This window comes from Eupeodes corollae, chromosome 3, assembly GCF_945859685.1.
Source record: "Eupeodes corollae chromosome 3, idEupCoro1.1, whole genome shotgun sequence".
NCBI classification, from domain to species: Eukaryota; Metazoa; Arthropoda; class Insecta; order Diptera; family Syrphidae; genus Eupeodes; species Eupeodes corollae.
In genome coordinates, this window is record NC_079149.1 from 135,715,074 (window position 1) to 135,724,653 (window position 9,580).

Genomic DNA, 9,580 nt, shown 5'->3' on the forward strand with positions numbered 1-9,580 from the left:
AAACTATTTCCTGTATTTTAAGAATTAAAATGTACCTGGAAAAAAGTTTGTTTTCAAAAATGTAAATGCTATTTGACTTCTCAAGAAAACCTATTTTTTTTTTAATTTGTATTTAAAAATCGTTTTTGAATTTTAGTTTAAAAATATGTTTGGTATATAATTTTGAACTTATTATTAGACGTCTTGCATTTTAGTTTTGTAAAAAATGATGACCGATTTTTAAAATATCAAATTTCGAAAAAATATATCTGTTTTTAAATTAAAAATAAAAACAATGAATTTTTTGGCAGAAAAAAAAGTTTAGTTCTTGAGAAAACTGAGGTGTCCTTCTGGAGCAATAACAAGAAGAACACAAATTTTAGCAAGAATTTAAAAAAAATCTATCGGTGTGTTTTTGAAAAAATTCGAGTTATCAATTTTTGACCGTACACATTTGTATTGGGACTAATGTTATCTATAGTTTGAAAAAAAAACAGAAACGACATACAGACAAACCGACAAAATCGGGGACCCACTTTTTTCGACTTCTCTACCATCATAATGTAGGTAATGTTTGATTAAAATCTCGAATTCGAATTTGTTTACGAATGCAAAACAAGTCCTATATGTCGAAAGTAAAAATAACAAAAGGGTTAAACTAGGATACACTAGATAAAATGGAACCTCTCTGCAAAAGCAAATACTCAAGCGTTTTTTAATTCTCTAGAAAGTTTTAAGACTGCATACAAGAGTAATAAGGAGAAAAAAGGAGTAGATTCAGTCTAATTTTATTAAAATTGAAGTGGGAAGAAACATAGACCTTAAAAATGAAGTAGATTTCAATATTTTAATGATGGTGCGAAGTAGGAAGTAGATTTTTAATGTATTTGAAAAAGAGAAGTAGATCTACTTCAATTGAAGTAAAGTGGTAACGCTGGTCGAGTTCTTGCTAAGTTATATATTTGTGCTCTCATTTTCGGGAGATTGTTCAGCATTTTTCAATCTTTTTAGAATAACAAAGGAAAATTCACAAGTACGCTCAGACTATTATTTGTGTATACTTTCTTATGATCATTACGGACCAATCTTGTGATAAGGTTTGTTTCACGGTATTATCAAAAACAGTCTAAAACAACGTACTGGAATATGCTAGAGGAGTTGACAAGATGTATTGTCTCTGTCTATGTGTGTTGTGTATAACTTTTGAGAAATGTCATTATTTTGTAAACCACTAAATAAAGGGGATGGATTGAAAATAATTAACAAAAGTCAATTTTCTCTTTAGTTATAGAAGAGATTACATTAAGATTAAATTATTTCACTTCAAAAGATGGCATCATTTATACTTACAAAAATATTGTGAATCTAAACTTGAAACAGGTTAAGGTTTAAGTATAATGACCCGTTAAACATCGTTTTTTTCTTGAAAAATCCCCAATAGTTTGTATGAGCTTTAATAACTTTTGAACTTACAAAAACTATTCAGAAACTGTTTTCGTCTATTTCATAAACTTCCCTAGAAAATTTGTAACCAATTTTTTATTCAACATTTATTTGTGTGTGGCATTTCTCTCAAAACCTCACTCCAAAATACTTCAAAGTTCCAAGATATCGAAATACCAAACAACTTTAAGAAACCATGATATTAATATTTCAGTGCATGGCATATTCCAGTCTCACCAACTTTCAAAATAAAATCATGTGGGTAAAATAATAATAATACAAAAATCAAGACCTCCAGATTAACAAAAAACTTGGACATGTTAATGGAAGCAGCTCCATATCCATCCATAGAAATAATATGGATGGATAAGTGAAAATCTAGGCCAGCAAAATTCCATAATATGGTACATTGTACAGTACAAAGTATATGATTTGACTGCCTGATTAAAAATTCTCCTTGCTATGCAAATTTACTATTCGGTCAGTGTCGCAGTCCACCAGATATCGTTTGTTTACATATGAAGCTTTATATTGAATGTTTACTTTCCATATCCTTGGATGTTCAAAACCAAACCAAACGATGGATCATGGATGCGAATGTCCTTTAGTCTAGAACTGTGTGTTATAAGTATTCAGAAAAGCAAACTACTACTCTGAATAGAACTTAATTAAAAAGCGGCAAAACTAGAAATTATGACATGTACCTATGCACGTAGTTTTATTTTGTGATTTGGTCAGCTTTCGTATGCAATCCTTGATAAATTGTATCTTCCTCTTCTTATTTAAGGGCTTGAATGCATGATACGAGCCTGGTAAACATGGAGGGTGTCGCAATACAAATTTTCAATTTTTTTTTTTAAACGGGTGCTAATATATTACAATCAAGACCTAGGGAACAGTGAATACTTTACCCAATTAGCAATATTCGAAGAATAAGTTCCTTAAATAGTTTAATATACATACATTGACCAGAAGGTCAAGAATCGATAAGTATTGTGTATGAACTTTCTTCAGTCTTTCTATAAAAGGTTTAATTTTGAACAGCCCGCTATTTAAATAGCTGTGATTTTAAAAGGTGTCATTGGTTGAAATTTAACAATACAAAAAACCCTATCGATTAAAAGTTTTAACAGGGCGTATAACATGATTGATCGACAACTTTTAAAGAAGCTGTTGTAAAGAACTTTGTTTTGCATTTTCATAAATATTTATTAATATACTAGCTATTTAAAAATTGTTATCCTCTGCCAACTATTTAAAAACTGATTCTCTTTAATGGCACATTTGAGGACGTGTCAGTTTATCGAAACAAAAAACTTATAGCAAACAAACAGATCTATCAATTTGAAATGTCAGAAACTAATAAGTCATATGAATTTAATTAAATACCAACTTTTAAAACATCCATTTTTATATTTTAACTTTAGTAAATTGTTAAGAGGTTCTAAAATGCTCTAGTCATCCACAATCTACAAGACCTTTCTTTTAAAATCTTTAAATTTAGTTGCGCCATCTAGATAAAATCCTATACAACTTATAAAATACTGTTTGATTTTAACTTTGACAGTTGCAAACACTTTTTGTGTGACCCTTGACCATATCGAACATAGATTATATCCATTCTTAAGAAAAAGTACTGCGAAAGATGAACGAACTTCAACTCATCCTTATAATAGGATGGTTATAATAATGTATTTATTTAAGTTGCTTAAATGAAAATTCGTCTTCTTAATTCATTCATTACAAGATTTATTTTCTCCGACGCATCGACCTTTTGTTGGAAATCAATTGCAGTGATTTACGATTGATTCGACTTTCTCAAAGTAATTTCTTAATATAGCAAGAATACATTTGTGCATACTTTATTTCACAACCACCTATCCTAAGGGCAAGTTATGTGTTTTACAGAAATAAGAAATATTCGCAAGTCGGCTCCTTGGATTGTTCTTAATAATTAATAACCTTTGGATTTATATTTCCCATGCCAACGGTTGAGAGAGTTTACTTGTTAAAGCCGTCAACATTTCTTCAAATTTACCAATTAGCATCAAAGAACTCTGTGCTAAGTTTTCGTAACTTTTTGAGCCTTCGTTAGGATGCTGTTTTAACTACCAAGCTCATTTAGAACTACTCCCAAATACTGAGCCTAAATTTGTTCCACCTCGCACAATCCCGTTTGCGCTTCAAGAGGCTTCTAAGCATGAATTAGAACGTTTAGTCCAAGCTGGAATGTTAAAGCCTATTCAACTAACTCGTTCCGAAACGGAAAGGAACAGTCGGTATATGCGGAGACTTCTAAGTGACAATTAATCCACAATTGGTTGTCAATCGACACCCCATTCCACGTACTCGTGAGCTCTTCCATAAATTGTGTAATGGGAAGCTCTTTACTAAAATAGATTTGTCCCATGCTTACTTACAAATAGAATTGGATGCTGAATCCAAGAAACTAGTGGTTATAAATACCCCGTTTGGTATCAACAGTGCTCCAGGCGAATTCCAGCATATTATTTATTTAGACGATCTGCTTGTAACAGGAGAAAACGGCGAAGAGCATCTTGCAAACCTTAATGCAGACTTTTAGCAATTAAAGAACAACCTTCACTCATTAACTTAAAAGATTTGGAAGCCGTAATGGGAAAATTTAATTACTACAATCAATTTATAGCTAATTTTGCTCAGGTTGCATGACCTTTGAATAGTCTACGGCGTAAAGGAGTTCCTTTTCGATGGTCATCAAAGGAAGAAGAAGCATTTAACAGCTTTAATGCTGATGCTCATAAATGCAACAAACCTTGTAAATTTCAATTAACAGCAACCAATTATTTTGGCTACTGACGCTTACGTTATTTCACATCGTTTTCCGAATGGTTTAGAGAAGCCCATCGCTTTTTCTTCCAAAATTTTAAACACTCACCAATAATCCTACAGCCAAATAGAAAAAGAAGCACTCTCCATTATATATGGAATTACAAAATTTCACCAATATCAATAAAGATTGGTTATTGGCAATTGTCATTTTTTACAATATTGTTAGATAATTAAGTCCTCTAGCTGTCAAAAACTGACATACCTAAAAATCTTTCATGTTCAAACGATAGATAGATTTTGTTCCACATTCCTACAATTTCTCTGTCAAAAAGGTTTGCTGATTCGGTGTTGCTTCCATTATAAGGAACAACAATGACATTTGACAGTTGAAAACGTCATAGTCTTAAAATGACGCTTCGGAAATATTGATGGACTAAGACACATGGCATTTGGAACAATTTTTTGACTGTCAGATCCAAACAATTACTGGAATTTGAATGGTTCTTTGAAGCTTAGCAAAAAGAGCAACACCATGCGACCAAGTCATGCACTTAACTAAGTGACATATTCCAATAAATTCCTATACATCTGTAAAGATCTATAATATGGAATTAAATGATTGCGAGAAAACGTTCGATCACGCATTTTATTGTGACATTTTCCAAAACACCGAAAAATCGAATGCTTAATGGAGCATGTATCCTCGCTTCATCCAACAAATTCAACACGACAATATAGCCAGGAAATTTTCCCATTTGATGGTAATTATCCGGAAATAGCCTCAAACAACAACAACAACAAAACTGTCGAAATGCAACAAACCCACAAATATAGGGCCCGGGGCGGCAAAGCACCGCGTCGTCGAACAACAAACTTATCATTGGGTATAATTTTGGCTGCCACTTTGGTTTTCTAGATCACGAGACTATTATTATGATTTTGATGATAGATTGGGGTGTGACACGCTAATGCTACGCACGGTCGATATTTAAATAAATGGGTTAATCTTTGTTTTTTTTTTGAGGAGCCTCATTAAATTCCCATTTTCGAGACGTGGATTTTTTCAACACAAGCAAAAAAACACCAAAAATACCAAAGGAAGATACCAACAATAGAACTCTCATTAGAGTTTGGGTCTATAGTATTTTGAAAATGGGCCAAATAGGTTAGCCCGGCTAATGAACTTTCATTCTAATGGTTTACTTTGTTTTTACAATGCATGCCAAAACAAAAACAACCCAAACACGAAGTATTCAAAACCTTATCCTTACCTAATATGTCCTTAACAAAGTGACCTTGAGAATGTTCTTGACATAATAGAAGTCCTTTACGGAGGGACATTCCCGCAAACCAAATATGGTCTACAAAGTTATTTGTATGTCCCCCATGAGGCATGACTATGACAACACAATTGGCCTTGTATACAATATGGACTTTGATGTAGAACATTTTCAAAATAGTCTTTTTGTTTGGTTGTTTATCTGGAAAAGTGGTTGAATATCTTTTGTGATGAATTCTATAAATGGTTTACCGCGAGTTTCATTTGATATAAAAATGTACCTTACCTTACCTACCTGCCCACTTATAATTAATTCAAGTTCGTCACGCACAGCTACGTGTGCTGGTTGGTGTAGATGGTGAAGCTGGAATTACATATCCATCAAGATTGCAAGCGGCACAAAAGAATTGGGACTCCGGAGCTCCGTAGAGCTCCGATGACTACTTGACTGACTCTGATGTATTCCGAAGTATAGTTGACTTGAATTTGAATTATGTACCTAATCAGATAAAGTATAGCATTAGGGCATGTCTTGAGAAGGAAAAACATATACGAGTACTTTGTACATAGGAACATTTTAACAAGTGCACACGTAGAGTAAAAAATAGTGAGAACAAAATAAATGGTGTCATTACTGCATCGATGTTCCACTTTATAAGGAAAAAATTTATTCAGAAAATCAGAATTAATTCGCTTTTTTCTAAATTTAAATTTATGTGAAAGGGTTTTTGTTTTCAAAAGAGTGTTAAGGTAATATGATATGGCTTCCTACATGATGAGAGTTTTTGGAAGAAGACAAAATCGTGGGCTTGATTTTTAATTTGCTCATTAGATTTATAGCTTATTTTTACCTACAGTAGTTTGTATAATCAATCAATGATATGGTATCTCGTTAGACGCCCAAGATTGGAATTCTGTGATTTATTTTAAGAGACGCATTAACCTACTTGAGGTAGATTATTTTTGTTTTGTCAACAAGCTAAGTGAGAAAATTGATTCTGGTTCTAAAATTGTTTGCCACTTCTTCAATCATATGGAAGCTATTAACACGTACTTAAATCTCTTCTGATGTTCAGGTCAAATATTTAAAATTGATTTGGATTACTTTGAACTCACAAAATGCTTCGGGGCAAAACATTAAATAACCTTTTTTTTATGGATTTATTACATTTCCCAACAATTTAATCCTTTTAATAACTTGAACAATTTGAATTTCAATTTATTAAAGCGGTGCATCTGAACACGTCTAAAAAGTGACAGTCCATGGGGAATAGACCTTTCCAAATGTCAACAACTAAAAAGTCCAAATAACAACATAAAAAAAAGTCAAAATGAAAACATAAAATTCAATATATTAATTCCGATTATAGAATCCGACGAAAAATGAAATCGAAAGTTTTTGACATTTTCAATATTATAGAAATGTCAAAATTGAGATTTGACTTCCGAAGCATTCGCATTTTGTAATTTGTGCGGTTATTTGTTTCATAAGTAATTGTGGTAAAAAAATTCTTGGGTTGTAATTTGGTCGTGGTCTTTTGTAAAACCTTTTCCTGTAGTAAGATACATATATGTCTCTTCTACAGCTGAGTCTTCAAAGATATCATCCCTTTTTGCGGACAAAATTATTGTGTGTAGAAACAATGTTTTAACAAATTTTCATAGAAAAAAGTATTCCTATAATTTTATAACATAAAGAATTGATTTTGAAATTTAAAAAATAGAAAATTTGACTTATGCCACTTTGCCCCAATGGAAACGAAAAAAAAATCTTCGTCTTTTGAAAGAATTTGGCTAGTTTATACGAGTATCTCGTAAATTTCTCTTGATAGAATTATTTGGTCTGTTTATATTTCTCTCGATAGAATTACTTGTATTGTCAGAAATATAAACAAATATGTCTCATATAAATTTCTCGTTTTTAATGGCAACAGAATTTTTATAAATCGATTTCTGACGTATTCTCTATCGCACAATTAAAAAAAAAGAAAAGAAATACAAAGCCCATTTGATTGATAAGTTAGAATAAATAACAAATTATGTGTACTTCTCCTCTGTCAATCTGACTGAACAAATTCTCATAAATATAAATTGTCAAATTCTGCCAAAGCACCAATAGCATAACAAAATTTACACATATTACAAGGCCTTCATAAGTTGAGGCTTTTATTATAAATAAAAAGTTCTCATTCCTTTTCGAATATGACAAGGAACTCTTTTACAAAAAGCTCAGCTTTCAGTCCAATGCAAAAACATGTTTGCCTGACGTTTGGAAATAAAAGACTTGACTTGATAATAAGAAATATTTTGTTGACTATCTTTAAAGTCAACTTTCTAAAAAAGTTGTCTCAACTGAAAAGACATTTCTTGTCAGCTAGCCATTGGCTTATGTCGTCTAAGCCTGTCGATTTACTTATGTTGAAATGTCAAAAACGACATTTCTTTGCTTTATGACCAAACTCATCAGATCTTTGAAATCGATGTATTTTTTTATTTTAACTTATTATTCATTTAAAAAAAATACATAATTAAACAATTTTAATTAGACAATATTCAAAATTTGTTGATTGAAATGACAGGTGTCACAAATGTCTAGCAAATAACTAAAAGTCAAAGTAGCTATTCTGTCATTTAAATTGCAGTTAAGTGTTAGGAGATAGAAAGGTGCTATGTCGTGTTAAATTAGTTAAATTACCAAAATAGCTTTAAAATGTACCTAAATCATTACAAATTTTGGGCCTTTATGTTTATTAAACTGAATTTCAATTTAGTAAAAAGGCTAAATGCGTAGGAAGTTAGATTCCCCAAATTTATAAACTTAAACGCAGAACACGCTATCAATGTTTTGGTTTGAATTTATTCTATTTACAAACCCAAACAATAATGCGTAAAAATATCTCCTCCCGAAACTTTCAATGTCGACGTTTGTCGTCGTCGCCGGTCGTTTAGTTGTAGAACAAAAAATAATAAACAAAAATAAAGAAGAACCCCAATAGAAACGCAATAAACCCGCGTGATTTGTTCTCGTTTATAAAAGTTAAAATTTCTTTCTGTCACGAAAATGTTTTGAATCGATATAACAAACCACATATAGAAGTATATGCCTTAACCTACCTCCCACATAACAAAATCATATTTTCATTGAGACATTCTTATCTGTGCGTCTTCTTTGACTGAAACTTTTGTAAGCCAGTTTCCTTGGGTTTAGAAAAATATATACCTACCCACATTCTGGAGCAATCACATGGGCTTTCCTAACCTTGGCCCATCAAATCAGTGAGAAAAAAATATTTTCAAGGCATATAACATACTCACTATATCGCCTACTCTCTATCCAAACCCAAGACCGTTTTTATTTTTCAACTTACATATTTTGTACGTCGCACGATAAGCACCCTTTTGCCTTTTGTTCGAGATATTATTATACTTTACGTACCATACCGTATACCGTACATATGTACCTACATAATAATGTATATGTAAGGAAAACATGACTTTAGCAGCACTGAACTGAAGTGATATAAATTTTGAAATTTAGAACCCCCAAACACAAGGTCTTCCTATTTTTCGTTGCTGATGCTGATGCTGATGATGGCCTCTAAAAGGCTTCCTCTCTCTTTTAGTTTGAGATTCTTAAGGTTATAGGTTCTTTTTTTTCTGCCTTAAATTAAAATTTGTATGCAAAATGAGCCTTAAGAGAGGATATGAAATGAATACAGGGACTTTAGAATCATTGTAGACATAATGACGGTGTATTATCTCCTATGTCGACGTCGTCGTCGTCGTCGTCGATGTCCTGTAGCAGGTGTTAAGTTACAATCAACAGAAATCATAAAATATAAACCCACCTGTATCTGATAGCAAAATGAGGGTTTTCTCAAGAAAGCACTTTTGGGTATGTTTCCTTTCAACAACAAGGAAGAATAAAACGAAGGATATTTTTATTGATATTTACCTAAGTAAATAAAAGCTACATAGAAAAATATGGATATATATATACACTCCTGATGGATGCTGAGAGATGAACCAAAACAAAATAAAGGAGATATAATGGTAAAGACTTCTGTG